This window comes from Chiroxiphia lanceolata, chromosome 12 (genome assembly GCF_009829145.1).
Source record: "Chiroxiphia lanceolata isolate bChiLan1 chromosome 12, bChiLan1.pri, whole genome shotgun sequence".
NCBI classification, from domain to species: domain Eukaryota; kingdom Metazoa; phylum Chordata; class Aves; order Passeriformes; family Pipridae; genus Chiroxiphia; species Chiroxiphia lanceolata.
Genome location: NC_045648.1, coordinates 16,992,062 through 17,010,437, shown reverse-complemented (window position 1 = coordinate 17,010,437; position 18,376 = coordinate 16,992,062). Strand labels below are relative to the sequence as shown.

The 18,376-nt window shown below is 51.5% G+C and overlaps 1 long non-coding RNA gene across 1 annotated transcript; it reads right to left on the bottom strand.

Moving 5' to 3' along the window:
• Window positions 1-236: 236 nt before the first annotated feature.
• On the bottom strand, window positions 237-14,467 carry LOC116793108. Its single transcript, XR_004359379.1, has 4 exons — window positions 14,356-14,467; window positions 3,914-4,600; window positions 3,123-3,576; window positions 237-2,333 (listed from the first exon to the last, which is right to left on the bottom strand). It is a non-coding gene; the product is annotated as an uncharacterized LOC116793108 (long non-coding RNA).
• Window positions 14,468-18,376: the final 3,909 nt, after the last annotated feature.

The window sequence follows — 18,376 nt, the reverse complement described above, 5'->3', positions numbered from 1 at the left end:
AGAATTTAAGCTCAGACTGTCAAGAGCAGGAATTAGGAGGGAAGGCATCCAAGCATTGCTACCCTGGGTGGCATTCCCTACAGGATCATCATAATTTACAGCAGATAAAATATGGTGTTTGGAGTGTGATGTCAACCCTCTGAATGATTATTCTTCCCCCTGTCCCTTAAACATTCCACTCCAAGGAAACAAGTGTGTGGAATGAAATCCAAACAGCTCAGATTGCCTGTTGATGCTGGGATGGAGCCATTCAGCTCCAGTGGGATCTGCATCTCCAGGGCTGGGAAGTGCAGCAGCAGGTTGGGACATCTCTGGGTTGGGTGGTCTACCTCTACATGGAGTAGGTAACAGCATGGAGAGTTAATCCAGAGAACAAACCAAAAACTTGAGGAAACAAATATATTTGGGTTGAAAAAAAGCTTCAGCAAAATCAAAGAGGAAAAAAAAATGGGTTGAAGATAAGCAGAGGGATTTTCTTTGCCTCGGGACAATGTGTGTGTCTTTGTCCCAGTGCTATTTCAGGGGTTTGTATCCTCTACATACATTCATTTTTAAATTAAGAAAAAATAGCAATAATTAAAAGAGCAAAAGTCAAACTGTTGGTTTTTTTAAATCAGCAGCCTGTCAAGATGCCTGAAATAAAATATTTCATTAAAAGAAAGCCAAAAAGGCGAGAGAAAAGAGCTCAGAAGTTCCTCCAAGGATGAAAGTTTGACCCTACTCTTCCCACACCCCTAAGACATCAACACCCACCAACTGTACTCCCAGGAAAAGCTGCATGGAGACCACAGTTTTTCCAAACATCCATCCCTGGGATGGGACCTGGCTAGTGGGACCACCACTAGGATGGACACCCAGTGGCCCCCAGATCCTGCTCCTTAGAGCACATGGTTCTTCCAAGTGGTGCCACCTCCACCCAAGCTGAGGTTTGCAGTGTCCTCGTGGTGAGTGACGACCAAGGCATTTTAGGAAGGGCCCAGGACATCACCTCTGCTTGGTTTTGAGATAAACCTGGAGGAAGTCCCCTGTCCCAGAGCAGGGAGTGACTCCTTCATGCTCCAGATCTGACAGCTGGGAGGGACCCCACTCCGTGCAGGGATAACATCTGCATCTTGTCTCCCTTGTTTATCAGGGAGTTTACTCCAGAAAATCTAATCATCATTTTGGAGTTAATCCCTCTATCAAACCCTTACAAATCCCTTCATCCAGAAGTTTATTAATATTAGCTCCTCTCAAGCAGAAGCAAATAAGTGCCTTTACCTCCCATTTGGCTTTTTGTTCCCCTTCTCTCACCGCTGTTAACGGGAGCAATTCAATTAAGGAACAAACGACTTCCCAATAAAAATCCTTCCTCTCTGCCTCCCTCCTCCTTTCATTCAAGGACTAATAATGTTTAACTGGGGAAATGAGCTTGGCTGGAGGTGCTGAGGGGGGGAACACAAGCCCTGGCAAGCGCAGCCCCCACGGGTTCGGGGCAGAATGGCTCGACTCATCACAGGGAAGGGGGATGCTTGGTTAAAAATTCCCAAAACTCCCTGATTTGCCAGGGGAAGATCTCCCAGCCCCAAAGTGGCTGTCCCAGTGCCCATCCCGTTGGAGCACAATGGTCCATGGAGTGGAGAACCCTTAAAGGCTGTACTAAATCGGGACTGTGGATGGCCGGGAATGCTCTCCAGCTGCCCCTTGTCTTGCTGATGCTCCAAAAATCCCTGAGATTTCCTTCATCTTGATGCAAACCATATGCATTCCAGCAAGAACCGCTGCAGATCCACAAGGATGTGGGGGTGAACCCAGCACCAGCAGCACCGGCTGCAGTGGAAGGCTCAGGACCCACACCCAGCACCAGGGAGAGGGGATAAAAACAGCAACAAAGTTTGAAAACAGGGCAATAACTATGGATGGAGCTTGCACTCTGCACGCAAAAAGCCTTCTCCAAGGGGACTCCGGGGGGTCCGAGCCCGTCTCCAAGGGGTCCAGTCAGCCTCTGCTGACTCCACCTCCCAGCACCGTTCCACAGGCGCGGTCCCTGCGGAGCAGCGCTGGAAGGGGAGGCTCAGCTCGCACGGGGAGCGGGGCCGCCCGTCAGCTCCGCTCCATCGCAAAGGCCGCGGCATTTCCCGGCTGTCACAAAGCATTTGTTCGGTGCTGTGCCCCCCCCTCCACCTCCTGCGGTGACAGAGCTCTTCGCTAAAACCTGGGGTGAGCCTGGGAAAGGAGGTCGGATCGCTCCATCCGTGCCGAGCTCCCTCTGCGCGCTCGGCTTGGACCCGTCTGCGTCAGCGGCAGGAGGACACGGTGGACCAGGGATGCTCAGCCACGAGCTGAGGTGCCACCTGCAAGGAGAAGACACGTGAGCAGGAACAGGGCACAGGAAAGGCATCAGCCTGGGAGAGCTCCCTGCTTGTACCCTTTAATTCCCCGAACCTCCTGCTGGAGCTGAGGGGCAGCCAGAGGAGTGACCCCCCTCCCTTTCCAAGCTCTGCTTCTGCCATTCCCATTCCAGCTGAGACCTGAGGGGCTTTACCACACCTTCTCCAGCACTGGAACTCTAATGATGGCAAGGAAAATTCATGGCATGGTCTGAGGTGACCTCCTGACACGCTCCACTCACATTTCACCCCAGGGTCTACCTAGTGGCTCAGCATGGAGAGCATCCCTGTGCTTTCACACATTTTCCCATGGTTTTCCTTCCAAAACACCCCCTTTCCCAGCTCTCCGAGCCGTTCTCGGTGCTCTCCTGCCTTGCCCTGGGATGTGTTGAGCAGCATCCCCTGCCCTGAGTGCCAGCACAGGAGGATGAGGGACAGGCACCCGCCTCGCTGGTGGCCACGTTCCAGCAGCAGGAGAATTGCTGTGGGAATCCCTTTGGGAAGAAATGTCCTGGTGAAATGTCAGTGGAGTTATCATAATGGGAGAGACGGGTTTGTCGAGCAGAGGACGGTTCAGATCAGGACAGATGCCTGCGGGTGTTTGACAAGAGCGTTCAACCCAAGGAAAGCTCTGGCCCCAGCCTCAGGACCCTTCCCGGGTGGACTTTGGGCTGGCAGAGGGATGGGGGTGGTACTGCCAGCAAGGAAAGGGCTGTGGGATGCTCTGGCAAGGGTCATGTCACCCAGACTGACCCATTTTCGGGCAGCAAGGAAAGCAGAGTCACACAGCTCCAACTCAGTCTTGTTAACCTCGGACCAGGCTTCTTCTTGGAGCAACTGGAAAGCCTCCAAGACAGGGCTGCAGCAAGGGCAGAGCTGCTTGGAAAAGAAGATTTCCAGGAAGCAAAGCAGATGAGCAGAAGAAAGGTTTCGTTTCTTCTCTCTGCCTCTTTAGGTCCCCCAGGAGACACGTTCCCAGCAGTCACATCGTCACCAGGACCTGCTCCTGGATCTCCTCCAGATCCATGTTCCTTCCAGACTGTGAAGTTTATGGGGTTACCCACACGCAGAGGGGTCCCATCTTTATCCCATCAGGGTCATCACATCCAGCCCATATTTCCTGCAAGCTGGGCCTCGCCTTAGGACAGTCAAAGAGGTGGAGCCCCAAGTGTGGTCGTCCAGGCATCATCTGCAGGGGGGTCATCACCTGAGGAACGACAAAAGTGACAGTGGTATCCATGGGGGATTGGGAAAGGGGTTACCTCAGCTCCAGAGGCTGAAAATAGGAAACAACTTTCCATCTGCGTCAATGTTTTCTTCTCCCATGCAAGGAGAAGACACCAAGATGCCTTTGCCCCTCCTTTGGCTTCGCTGAAGGGGTGGCTGCTCATTAGTGAGAGCCACTAATTAAGAGGAATGAACCCAATTTGCAAAAGCAGAGTTAAGAGGCTCCACTTGCTCCCCTCTACAGCTGGGAACAGGGGGATTATCCAGCCACTAGACCACGGTGAGGGCACTAAATGTTGGACATGAGTAAGTCCCACCTGGGAGGAAGCAGCTCCTCTGGGTCTCACAGGCACTTTCAGACCCAGATCACAGAATTTCCAGCAGAAATCCGGCTTTCTTTTTCCATGACACAGTCAGAGAAAAGCACAGTTGAAAGTCTTTCCAAACCTTGACGTGCCTGCCTTTGATTTCTTCAAAACAAAATGAGGTTTCCACAAATAAATTAATTTCTTTTCAACGAGATGTTTCCTGGCAGGTCCTCTAACACCTGCTGACCCAAAATGGAAACTTGAGGCATTTTTTTTTTTCCCCTAATAAAGATACAGTTCACATTGACCCAAATTTTGAGCTTTGCTGTTGTTAGTTTTGCCTCCAGACAGCGAATGGAAGAAGCAGCTGCTCTCCCATCACCAGGGGACACCCAACTGATGCATGATGAGGAATATTATGAGACATCCAGGTGGGATCAGCAATTCCCACACCTCTGAAGGAGGCCAAGAGGAGATGTGGAAGCTTGCTAGCACAAAATAAGAGTGAGGAGATGTTCTTCCTGGCTTTAAGAACTCATTGCTGGCTTTCAGCATGTCCTGGCACAGGGATGCTGGAGGCTGAATCCAGACCACGAGGCTTAAAATCCCCTGGAAACCTCTTCTCCACGAGCTGGTGAAGCCCAATTTGTCCTCCAGAGCATCCTGTAGCAAGGAGTCCCATGAGTGAACATCCCACTGCAACGAAAAAAAAAAAGAAAAAAAAAATCAGGTGATTTGGAGTGTTTTGATTAAATTAAAAGACATGAACCAAATTACACAGGACAAGCTTTGCCTAGGATCTGCCAGGGAGCTTGGCAAGACCTGGCTTGCCCGTGGAAATGGAGAAGGAGGAGAAAGCTGAGCCACCAGCCGTTCCTTGGAGCTCTTGGTTTCACCTTTAATGTATTTCAGTGCATGATTCAAGCACATTATCTGCATGAAATGCTGCATTAGCATCAAAATGAGGGGAGTTCTGTTCGATATATTAAAGTGGCTCTGATGGGTTTGAAGGGAGCTTAGCGCAGGAGAGGCATTAAGGAAGTAAATGCCACATTTGTATTCAAAAGAGCTTTCTTTTTTTTTCATTTAAAGCCATTGATCTAAGAAGTGGTGCTTAAGACGGGCTTATAAAAGCGGGAGTGCATCTTCCCTGGGAGACAAAACGCTGTGTTTATGGGGAGTGGGAAAGGGAAGCAGAGAGCCCATTTGGAAAATATATGGCACTGGGGGTTTGGCACATCACCCTGAGGAGCCAAGGGCAGGGAGGGACAGGGCCTTCAGGTGCCACCACCACTCTCTTCCTCATGTGTCCTACATGATGCCCTTTTTTGGCCCAAGTCTGGAATTAAAAATGGCTTTTCCAGGCTGGCAACACCCACCATGCTTTTTCCCCAGTAAACACCCAGTTTGCCTTTTTCTGCTAAATTTCAAGGAAAAAAATTATCTTATTTAAGCATTTTAATTTTTTTTTTAATTAGGGTGATTTTCTTAATTAGGGTTTTTTAAAAAAATTAGGAATTTTTTTTTTTTTAAATTAAATTTCTGCCTGACAAAACAGCTTCAAACTTTTCATTGGAACATCAAAATCGAAGTCGCGTCAAAGCAAACATCACTGACATCGTCACCAGGACAATTTCCACGGTCTTGTTCACCAAGAATTTTAAAAAATGGTAATTCTGCTTCAGAATATTCTTTATATCTTTACGCCACTGAACTAGAAAAAGTCTCTTTTGTAGCTGGTCCTGACAAAAGAATATTTTCCCCAAAATCAGGCTCCGCGCCGCGGTCCTGTTTAAACCACGATGAATTTTTCTCGCTCTGTTAATGCCAGACAAGGAGCATTTTAGCTAAAAACACCAGGATTTCTGCTGAATTTGGGAGATCAAACTGGTTTAGTTTCATTATCTGAAGCAAACAGAAACTGCCCTGAAAGCTCAGGGCGAGTGTTAACTGCCTTCATCCATCTTTGCCACCTCCAATGGCAATTAATAGTCCCTTGTCTTTCCAAACAGAGAAAGCAAGGGGTTAAATTAATTGCTTCTGACCACTTAATGAATCAGGGAGAGACCCTGGGAAGCTCCTCTTGCCTCTGCCTGCAAATAAGCCAGAGGAAAAATACACTTTTTTTGGCTGAGATGCATTGCTTATGGAAATATTTATGCCTTGGAGCAGCCACGGGTGTGACCCCCTCCAGACTTGGAGCTGCTGGAGGTTGGTCACCCTGGGAAATTCCACCACGTGTGGCCCTCAGGGTAAATAAATCAGAATATTCCTCCCATGGGAGCTGTGAGCAGCACTGGGAGATTTTTGGGGGTGTCCAGCCCAGAGCACAGCGGGACGTGCACTGGGACCTCCAGTGACACGGTACCAACCTGTCACCGACGTCATCCCTCCCTGGAGGGCCATGCCAGGAGGAAAACACACCAAGGAAAAGCTGGACATCCTACAAGCCTTAAAAAATTAACAGCCCCTTCCAGCCAACGGCACTGAAGCCCAGCCTGAAGGATGTGGCTTTTGTCACTCAGCCTTCCTCCCTGCTCCGTGCTCTTCCTCCATCACCCTACAAAGCAAACCTGGGCAGCTTGGGGACGTTCCAGCACTCCCTACCTTTCCACCCAGCTGTCCCAGGGGACACTCAGCCCCTGGAGCATCCCCCAAGCCCACCCATGAGGATGGGGCTGTTGGCTGGAAGAGCATTCCTGAATTTGGGGGGGGAGAGGGGGAGGGTGGCAGACGCTGCTCCCGCCCAGATATCTCCCACTCCCAATTTTCTTTCCCATCACAGCTTGTTTTCTCCCTCCTCCCCCGAGCAGGTTGTCATGTCACAGAAGAAGGGAAGGAAACAATGCGGAGGAAATTGATAAGCATGGCTTGAAAGCCAGAGAAAGGGAACATTTGCCTGGGAGAAGCTGTGATTAGATCCGTGTGTGTCCTCTGCCAGCACTCCTAAAAATAGAGCTTGGCTGCACAGACTGTCACACGCATGCAGACATGCTCTCGCTGGAGCTATATTTACCAGCCCTGGAGACAGCCAGATTCCCAGGAACAAGCCGTACGTCCCCCCGGGATCACCACGGAGGGGTCACACGGCCAGGAAGGGACCACAGGGGTGAGGAGGGACCTCCCTGAGCATCCCTGGGAGCTGGGGGGCACAGAGAGACGTGGTTGGGGAGCACCAAAACGGGGAGCTTCGTTTCTGGAAGGTCCTGGAGAACATCTAGAAAAGCAAATCTCTTGATTTGGAGAGGCACACGTGGGACAAACAGAGGCCACCCGTATGGCCACACGCTCGTGGTCCCACCCCTCAACATAGAAGCAGCCCTCAAAAGGGATACTTATCCCTCAGCCTCTCTTCCCACACTGACCCAAAAACCCAGAGTTCGTGGCCAAGTCTTCCAAGCCCAACATCTGGCCAGCACAAATATCTACGTCCACGGGCTGAAGAAGGTTCTCAGCGAGCTCCAGCCCTTCTCCACTGGTGAGACCACGGCTTGGTGCCATCAGCCATGGCGCTGCACTCCTGGAGCTGGGCATGAAGAGGTTTGGGAGGAGGAAGTTCCCACAGCTGCTTGTTGGAGAAAGAAAAACTGGAGCATGACCTACATCGCCCGCTGGAAAGAGGCTCCTCCGCCCCCCACCGCGCTCGTTGGCCTCGTGATAGAGCGGGGAGTGTTTAAAGGGACAAAATTGAGGCATTTGAGTCATATTCATGAGGTTTCTGAAGAGGATGTTTGAAGACCGAGGTATTATTATCCACATATGTCTTCCCAGAGGTTGCGTGCAATTAGCATTATTCACAGATATGCAATTAGCATTAGCCAGAGATATGTATTTCGGGTGGGAAAATAAGTGTTTTTCTTCCCAGAGAAGTTGTTTTGTGCGCGGTTTGCTCGGCTCGGAGTGCTTTGGTCCGACTGGAAATTGGAGAAGAGCCATTTGCCCCGGTTTGCCCCTGGAAACGGAGAGGCCAGCAGCAAAGGGTGCTTCTGCAACTGCAGTTTTTGTTCAAGTAGTGGATTTTGGATGAGCTAGAAGTGTCTGCAGAGCCAGTGGGCACCTACACAACCAACTGGCCCATTGCCACCTGCGGCGTCATTCCCCGGGGACCAACAGCACATCCCCAGCAGCTCTGCCTTCCATCTGCCCAGCGCAGAGCCTCCACCCCAACCCCGTGCCATCTCCAGGAAAATGAGTCTCATCTCCAGATCCAGGACCCGAGCCACGGCTTTGGCTGCAAACCTTCCCCTCTGATGCCTGGAGGTGATGCTTGGCTGCAGGTGGGGGAGCAGGGTGGTATCTCCAAGAGTGGATTTGTTCCTGTGGCCTCCCAGCAAAGCAGAAATCTTCCCCCACAGGAAGGGCAGCAGGTGTTGCTGTGACCCACTTTCATTTTGCAACTCAAATACCCTCTGCTTAACCACCTGGACGTAATATCACCTTGTGAAATGTCATTACCAGAGGTGAGTTCCACCCCACCACGGAAATGTGGAGCAGCTCGTTCTGTGACCCCAGACACCCGAACCCGCGTGCTCAGAGCTCCTGGATTCACCAACCTCGGAGGAAAACGTGGAAGGTAGCACAGGAGAGACTCTCCAAGAGTGCAGGATTGAATAGATTCCCTGTGCCAACAGCCACGTGTTTTGATAGGAAGCTGCAGCACCCTAAATCATGCCAGTAAACACTAAGACATCCAGCTTTGATTCAGCTTGGTGAAGAGCTGGGCTGTCTGTAAAGAGGTGGTTCATAAACCAGGAATTTTAGGGTCACTTAGTAGGGACAGCTCCATAAATCCAATCCTTTCTTCTCTCTAGCTTAAAGTTTAAAAGCACAGGAGAGGGCAAGGTCCAGACCTAAAGAGATGCTCAACCACCTGCAGGAGGTGTCCTCGGCATGAGGACTCCAGACAATCCTTCACTCACAACCACATTGCAAATTCCACTCATCTTGCTCCAGGTGGATCCTCCCTCCATCGGTCACTGTATCCATAGGGTCCTTTGGACTGAATCTCACTGGTCTCTGGAGACACCAGTACTCTCAGGAGCAGAATAAATCTGGCAAGTGATGCTTCACAGAGCTTGTCAGACAAGGTGGAGGGTGTTGGGTTGGTGGCTTAAAGTTCCTTGAAGGCACCCGGTGCTTGGAGCTGGGTACAGCAGGTGACCTGTGCTGAGAGGGGACTGCAGAGCACAGCTCAGGAGGCCCCCATCCCTCAAATCCATGCAATGCTGTGGAAGCTCTCATTCCCAAGTCCTCCTCCCACCCTCCCAGGAGGCAGGTTAACCTAAGGACACGAGGACACATCACAGGGACTAACGGTCAAACCAAGAGCAGATCCCAATTCCCTGACCCCACCGCAGGCTCCAAGAGCAGCCAGGCCTCACCACATACCCAGCTCAAAGGGACCACAGGGACCACCACAGAGTCCTGCTTTTTCCTTCAGAAAGAGCCAAACTCTGCAAAACCACGTCATTTGTCACCAGCAGCTCTTGCTCCAGGGCATCCCATGCCAGCTGGCTCCGTGCTGTGCCAGTCCCCAGTGTCAGTCCCTGCTCTTCCTTGCTGCAGCCAGGGACCTTTACAAATAAATAATGTTCTCCTCCAATCTGTTGGAGCAAGCTGGCCTCCTCCATGCCTCTGGGGAGGGTGGCAGATGAGGAAGGGTTGAGGATCTGCATGGAAAACACCTGCCTGTCGCCCAGAAATGCTTCTAAAAAGCAAAGAGATTGCCTGGGTGCTCTAAAACTATCTGAAATTCAGAAATCTGACACTGCATCTATCGAGAAACCAGCACTAGCTTCCAAAACATCTCAACAATGCCAGGAGAGGTGCCAAGGAGCCCAGAGCATCATGTTAATGGCATGAAGATATCCAGGAGCTGGTGGCCCGGGGTGAAGGGTGATTTGCAGTGGGTGGAGACCAGAATAGGCACCAGGATAAGTTCACAGAGGAATTGTTCACTTGCAGGCAGCTTTGGGCTGCAGGGAGATGGCCCTGCCTCCCTCCTCAGGGCTGTCAAACCCCTTCATTTCCCCAGCAAGAGCTTTGCTTCAGCACAAGCCTCGAGCAGAGGCACAAGTGGGCTCTGGAGCTAATGTACAAATTATCACAGAATCACAGAATACACTGAGTTGGAAGGGACCCGAAAGGATCATCCAGTCCAACCCTCAGCCCTGCACAGGACCATCCCCAACAGTCACACCAGGTGCCCCACAGGATCATCCAAATGCTCCTTGAGCTCTGGCAGCCTTGGTGCTGTGCCCACTGTCCTGGGGAGGCTGGTCAGTGCCCAGCCACCCTCTGGGGGAAGAACCTTTTCCTGAGATCCAGCCTAAACCTCCCCTGACACAACTTCAGGCCATTCCCTGGTTCCCACAGGGCAGAGCTCAGTGCCTGCCCCTGCTCTTCCTCTCACAAGGAAGTTGTAACTGCAGTGAGGTCTCCCCTCAGTCTCCTCTTCTCCAGCTGAACACACCAAGTGCCCTCAGCGTCCTCCACTGGGCTTCAAATCAAGGTCTTTCCCCATCCTTGTTGCCTTCCTTTGGACACTCTCTAGTGACTTCCTGTCTTTCCTATGTCACAGTGCCCAAATCTGCCACAATATTCAAAGTGCAAAAACACTTCCCCCCAGCCCTGGCTATGGAGCACAGGAAAATAATAAAAAATCCCTTTGGGATGGGATTCCACAGCATCCTTGTCTCCAAGGGCAGGGTGAGGCTCCCCCAGGCCCTTGGCCAGCACGACACTTTCCCAGCACCATTGCTGAGACGGGAAGATGCAAAACTCTCTGGGTGGGAAGGAGCCCATCAGGACAAGAGGACATTGTCTCAAGCTGTGCAGGGGACATTTAGGTTGGACATCAGGAAGAATTTCTTCACAGAAAGGGTGATCAGACATTGGAATGGGCTGCCCAAGGAGGGGGTGACATCACTGCCCCTGACAGCGTTCAAGGAAGACTGGACATGGCACTGGGTGCCATGGGCTGGTTGGCACGGTGGTGTTGGGTCATGGGTTGGACTCAGTCTCCAAGGTCTTTTACAACCTCATTGATTCTGTGAGCCAAAGCTGAGGAACCAATGCTAAAAAAAGCCCAAATCACAGGGTGCAGGTCCTCTTCCTCAACCAAAAGACTCCGGGATGAGCTCTGGGGTAGCATTCCCAGGGCACAGTGACCACAGTTCCCTCTGTAGCTTCTCTAACTCTGAGGGTGACCATTTGATGCAGGTCATCCCTAAGGATCTGGAGTCACAGGTGGAGCACCTGCAATCAGTGCAAACCAAGCTCAGATTCACCAAGTCTGAAAGGAGAAACCTGCTGCCAGGGCCTCGGTGTTGAACCCCAGAGCAGGGATGTCCCAACAAATCCTGTGTATGTGAGCAATAGAAACAGAATTATTCATGCAAATTATTAGAGGAGCAATCTCCAAGAGCAGAGTGTAACATTCAGCTGGTAACATTCAGCACCCACTTTTCACAACAAGATGTAAACCCTGCTTGAAACAAGATGTTCCAGAGAGGAAGCTGAGATGAGAAGGTACAGGGGGACACATCAATTACAAATTGTCAAGAAAAGTCAGTAGCTGGGTAGAAAAGAAAGAGAAATTCCTGGAAGTAAAGCAGGTCCGGAGCTGACTGAGAGCCAGTCACAACCATCCACCCACTCATAATCAGGGAGAAGATACAGAAGTCCCAAAAACACCACTAAAAACCTTATCTTTGCCTTTTTTGCGTGTCCATGTACTGTCCCCTGCTCCACACGCAGGAGCCATGGCTGTGAGAGGACACAAGCAGCTGAGACCCTCACCCCAGAATCAAAAAATAGCCTGGAGAACACAACATGGATAGACTCTCAGGACGCAGCACACAAAGCAGCTCAATGTTTTGGAAGAGTCTCCTGAGACTCAAAAGGTGGAGGAGACCAACTCAGCCAGGGCTTGTCAGAGCAGAGCTCACCAATAGCCAAAGACCCCCCTGAGGGCAAATCCATCCCCTGCTCATCCCCGTGGGATGCAGGATCAGATCAGCCTTTTGCCTCATGGTTAAGCCAAGTAGGAGACCCCAGATAATTCCCACAGGACACACAGGGGAACAGCTGGTGAAGGAAGTCACCAGGGAATCCAGGCATGTATCAACCACATTCCTCAAGAAGGATCAGGGTTATCTGCCTCTGAAAAATAGCCCAGGGCACAAAAGGTGGACAAAGTTTTCATGGAAGAGGGAAAAATTCAAAGCTGCTTTAATCCCATGGCAGATCCTCCACCCAGCTCGTGCTTCCAAACTCATTAGCTGCCATCCGATTCTTCCTTGACAGCAGGATCATTAATTTTGCACTTCCCAAAATAATATTTGCCAGGCAGCACTCTTCACTATGATTAAAACAATATTGGGCACTAAAAATATCCAGCTCCTGGGGGAATCCTGCCTGCCCGAGACAACAAACTGCTGAAGGCACAGCGAGGAGGAGCTTCGTTCCTGTTAAAGGCAAAGAGGGACCGTGCCCTGCAACAGGGGGGGGTCGGGAGGGATGGAAGGGGAAAACCGAGGGTGAGGAAGGGGCAAGGAGGGTGGAAAGGGTTCTTTCAGGCATGAGATGCCTGGGATGGCAGAGCCAGGCTGGGGAAGGAGTGGTGGACATCTACAGGAGGTGAAGTCCAGCACCTGGAGATGGCCCAGGCAAGTGCTGGTGCTGCCTCCGGGCTGGGGCAACCCCCGGGATCAATCCAGGCTGGGAAAGGGATGGATTGAGAGCTGCCCCGGGGAGAAGGACTTGGGGGTGCTGGTAGAAGAGAGGCTGGACAGGGTCCAGCTCAGAACCCCCCCATGTGCTGGGCTGATCCCACAGCAGGGGAGGGGGGGTTCTGCCCCTCTGCCCCCTCAGGTGAGGCCCCCCTGCAGAGCTGCCTCCAGCCCTGGGGAACAACAGCACAAGGATGTGGAGCTGCTGGAGAGAGTTCAGAAGAAGCCACCAAGATGATCAGAGGAATGGAGCCCCTCTGCCATCAGGAAAGGTTGAGAGAATTGGGATTGTTCAGCTTGGAGAAGAGAAGGCTTTGGGGTGACCTAATTGTGGCCTTCCAGGACCTGAAGGAGCTGACAAGATGGAGAGAGATTATTGACAAGGACCTGGGGGGACAGGCCAAGGGGGAATGGCTTCCAGGGCAGCAGAGGTTAGATGGAACATTGGGAAGAAATCCTTCCCTGTGAGGGTGGGGAGGCCCTGGCACAGGTTGCCCAGAGAAGCTGTGGCTGCCCCATCCCTGCAAGTGTTGAAGGACAGGTTGGACGGGGCTTGGAGCAACCTAGTCTAGAGGAAGGCGTCCCATGGCAGGGGGGTGGAACAAGATGATCTTTAAGGTCCCTTCCAGCTCAGGCCATTCCCTGACCCTATGATTCCGTCAGTATTTTCCCACATGGCTCCAGGAGCTCCCATTGCTGGTCACACCATCTTCCCCAACGGGTTACACCACTCATACCTCCTGCCAGCTAATGGATAAAACATCTGCGTGCAAGCACTTCATTATTCAACCAGCCCCCATGGCCACATGCAATTCATCCAGGCAAATATTTGCATTTTTATCCCATCAAGTAGTAAATGAATTGTCAGGCAGCACCCGCTCCCAGCGACGAGGAATCACCCCCGAGAGCATCTCTCCATCGTGGTGGCTTCGTGTTTGCCAGTCCATCCACCCTCTGTACAGTCTTTCCCCTCTTTCCAACATAAATACATCTCCATTGGGTTTTTTCCTATTTATTCTTGTGCCAATATTGTCTTTTCACTTAACCCCTCCCCGGTCCCCTGGTCCTCTCCCTCCCCAGGGCATTGCCCGGTGCCCATGGGCTGCACAACTTCCCCGGCGCCAACGTTGTGTTTCTGGGCCACGAGCTGCAAAGCCTCGTGCCCTTCCCCAGCTAAATCATTAATCACCACTCCTCTGATCCCATGATTTGCATGGCTGGCAGCCAAGGTCACTCCAGGGAGGGCTGCCTGGTGGAGATCAGCCCCTGGTGGATGCCCCACCACCTCCGACAGTCCAGGCAGCACAAGGACCTTCTCGGCAGCTGCTGGGGCAGGTCCCTGCAGAGCAGCCCCCACGGTGAGCTCCAGTTCCAAACTCTGCCTGCTCCCCCTTCCCTTTGATCTCCCCTTCATTAGTCCTTCTCCTCCGCTTTTGAACGTAATTAATACTTCCCTGATCAAAAGCCCTGGCCAAGGAGAGTTTTAACAACTCTTGTTTCACTGTATGTTCCCATTAAAGGAGGGCTCGGGCAGAGGGGAGGAATGAGATCTCGTTTGGAGCCTCAAAAATGCAGCAGTTTCTCATCCCTTTGCCCAGTCCCCAGGATCTCACCATCAGCAGCCAGAGCACAGCATGTCCCGCTTCTTCCCAGCCCTCACTTTCTCCAGGGGACTCAGGACCTATGTGGTGGTTGTTTGGGGTCTGGCCAAATACCCACCTGAGCCAGCAGCAGCAGCCAGAGGACCAGGGAAACCACAGGGAGATTGTCCCCAGCACCCAGGTGCTGTCCCCTCACTCCCAAGCTGGCAGAGAATCATGTCCTAAATAATCTTCCCTGATTTCTACATCCAGCCCCAGCCTGTCCCAGTTCTCATTACTCAGCATCAAACTCCAGCCCAAGCTTGGAGCAACCCTGAGGCCCTCCAAAAACCCTTATAACTCAATGAGAAGCTTTTCTGTTGGGCCACTTGGCAATCAGATAATCCAAGAACTACATGATCAAAAACCCCTGGTTTAACCTCCTTGACTGCCTCAATCCAGAGAAGAGATCCCACAAGGTCTTAGCTGGCTCATGGGGCCATGGAAAGCAGCCACAGTTGCTGACATGGGGAGGGACAGCACAGAACAGAAGATGGTTCTTGAGACGATTTGGGCACCAAAACCCAGCTTGGTCTGCCCATGAACCATCAGATGCTGCTTCAAAGGGCCACAAAGCAGCACTTGAAGTCTCTGCTGCTGCTCACACACCCTCACTGACCAAACCCCCCCATCCTGGCTGAGCCTGAGCTGAGCTGCAGCCCAAGTCTCCAGGAGGAAGGTGTTGATCCAGCCCCCAGCCTTTAATGCACAGGAAGGTCTCCAGAGCCTCAGCTCCTCCCAGCATGGGATGAAACACTATTTCCCCAGGGGAAAGAAGGTGCTGATCTTACGTTTTCACCTGTCAGCAAGCAGGTTTCAGCTTTGCTGAGGGGAAAAGAGCACAGAACCACCCTCCAAAGCGTGTTCAGCTGTCCCTGATACACCCGAGACATCCCGATTTGATCAAAGGACGCTGCCCACACACATCAGCATCCTTCCCCCTCCAGCTCAAACCCAGAAGGAAACCAAAGGTATTTTTCCATCCAAACTCGCTTTTTTAGCCTGCTGGTGTCCCAGTCTTTGCCTGAGCCAGGCCAGCAGCGTGTCCCACACAGGGACCTGCCGGCACCGGAGCCAAGGTCACTCCACCCAGGTGACATTACCCAGCAGGCACATCCAAGGGCTTGGCTTCGCTCCCTGGCACCGCCAGCCCGGCCAGACCTTGCAAAGTCACATAAGGTGACATTTTCCAGAGAATTTAACTCACCCTGATAAAAAGCCAGCTAAAAAATCCTCCTGTCTGTACATATTCCTGCTGGGAAACACTGTTCCGGGGGGGAACAGGCTGTTTTCACTGGCATTTACTTGGGAAAGAAAGGGAACAAGCTCCTTCCCGAGGTGGGAACCACACGAGGTGATTGTTTCCTTTGAAAAGGCGTTTGGTTGGGCTCTATTTTTTTATTTAATGCTGCAGCAGCACGATGAGACAGATCTGTTCAAAGGGAAAAGGAGAACACGACGCTCTGATCCGCTCGGACAACTCCAAACACCCCCCCCTCAACCACGGCTCAGCTTTCCCCTTCCTGAAAATGTTGATTTATATTCCACCTGCAAACGAGGAGGAAACAGAGCAGCCAAACACCCCACGATGCTGAGCCCTCAGGCATTTAGGGAACGAGCCTCTGCCCCCCAAAACATGGAGGGGGGTTTCTCCTTTTATCCTTGTAATAAGCAGGTGGAGGATACACACTTCAGGGTAAAGAGCAGGAGAAAGCCTGGAGCTTTTTGGGTCAGGAAAGCTACCAAAAAAAAAAAAATAATTTCAAGACATGTTCACAAACTCTCCTTTGCCTAAAGCTGCTGCCACAGACACAAGTCACAGCCCAGCAACTGGAAAACACAGCTGAGGAGCAAAGGTTTTATTTGCTCGGCCTTAGCCTTGTGCTGACAACATAAGAAGATGGGAATGGGGTGATGTTGCACCTTGTGGTTCCTCCTGGGGACCCAGTTCCAGCTCTGGAAGCTTTCATGGCTCAGCAGGGCTGGCCCTTGGATGTAGCACAGGGAAGGAGAAAATGAAGTTAAATAAAGGAGGTGCAGTGCTCGTTCTGAGGACTGGAGAGCTCACAAATGCAACAAAAAGCCCAAATCATGTTAAAAATAGAGCAGCAGAGCAGAGGGGACACTCATTGCTTGCCACAGCCCAGGGCAGCCTGGTCCTGCTCCCACTGCTGCCCCTCCAACTCCATCCTGCAGCAACACAAAATCCATGCCCAGGGACCACAAACCCAACAGAGCTGCCAGGACCTGCACTTGGCACTTGTGCAAGCTCAGAATTGGGACAACAAGATGGATTGTTGGTCTGGTTGTCCTTGCATCCCTTAAGATGCCACATCACAGCTCAGATCCCAGTTCATGCCATGCTCCAGCCGCTCCCCTCCTGCCCAAGCTCCAGCTGCCAGCAGGAAGTGTCTTCTACCACTTAAAATCCATTTTAATACCACTTAAAAGTCACTTAAAGTTACTCTAAACTTCTTTAGCAGTGAGGAAATGTGCCCTCTGAAATCCCAGGAGAGCAGGACAGCCGGTTCAGCATCTGTCCCAGGCTGGAAAAATCCATCCAGTTCTGAACACCCATCAGAAAGCACTAAATAAAGAGAAGAGACAGACTGAGTGTCTCTGGACAGGGAACAACCTGTAAAAATTTGTACTTCTATGCACCCAGCAGCAGAAACTGGGAAATATTAGGAAATATTGGGGATATTAGTAGATATTTTATAGGCCTGTTTTATGTCAATTCCTCCCCTTCCCCCCCAGCACACTCATTTCTTGCTGTCCTGCTGCATCTTTCCAGAACAGGGAAAGCATCACCTCAGGATAAATAAAAGGGATGTGCAGAGAGACAGGGACACAGGCTCAGGGAATCTCCATTGGAGGAGTCGGGGCTGGAGGCACTAAAGTTACGGAGGTCATGGAGTTTGGGACTTCCCCCCCCCTCCTCCTTCTCCGTTGTTTCCTAGTGGGATGACATAACCCTCTCAAAGCTATTTTAAGCCCTCGTGACTCGTTTCATCTCAGGGCAGATGCTGATCCCAGAAGCCGGAGGTAATTCCCACACGGCAGCATTATTCCAGGAGCGACGGCACAGCCTGGGCTGGTCACCTTTTAGAGATGCTGAATAAGTTTCTAAAAATACATGGGGTTTTTTTTTTTTCTTTTTGTAACAGAAACAAGGGAGCTGGAGAGGGGAAAAAATATCCCAGTCTGCCTTTCCTGATGCATTTCCTCACCCCCGGGCTCACCAGAGGACACTGCTGGGGACAAACAGCCCGATTTCTCCTTCCAGAGCCCATCCCAGACACTCATTTTAGGATACATCATCAGGGCTGAAGGTTTTGACCACTTTTTGGTATTAGGGAAGATCCTTTCTTGGGGCATCTCTTCTCAGGACACTTCTTTGAGCAGGGAGGAGCATCCAGAGCTACCCCAGGGGCAAGAGATGGGCAAGGACAAGGTCCAGGAGACATTTCAAGCTTTGACCTCTGAGTTGGCACACGTCCCCAGGGCTCCTCCTCCACCTCTGAGCTCTCATCTCTTCCAATCTTTTTCCCACTTCCTTGCACAAAACGAGTTTGAGGAGTTTCAGCCTCAAATCCCACTCAGTGAGGGATGGGGTGGCTTTTTGGGACATCTCCGAGCTGTTGGATTTGCAAAGTAACTGTACACTCATCTTTTGGATGCCCCAGGGAGCACACAAAAGTTGCTGGATCAACCCTAGTCCTGGAATTGGGGTCCAACAAGAGGCTGTGATGTTCCTGCTCCTGCAGCCACAGCATCCCTGGGGTTTCCCACTGGGCAAACATGCCTCCAAAATAAATCCAGCCCTCCCTCCTGGTCCCAGCACCCTCCTCTCCCTTTCTACAGCTGGGCAGGAAGGGCTTAAGGCGGGAGTCTCAGGGGGAAAAGCAAGGGAAGAATACCCTGGTGAGATGGGAATCTGCAGTCAGTGCTCAGCCCTCACCTCCAAACAGCACCCAAATCCCATGGGAGGTGGGATCCCACGTCCAGTTGTGCCCCTCCAGGAGATGCAACGGGAGTTTATGGGGTGTTCTTGTAAACAATCCATCCTATTTTCCCATGAATTTTAAGGGAATAAATAC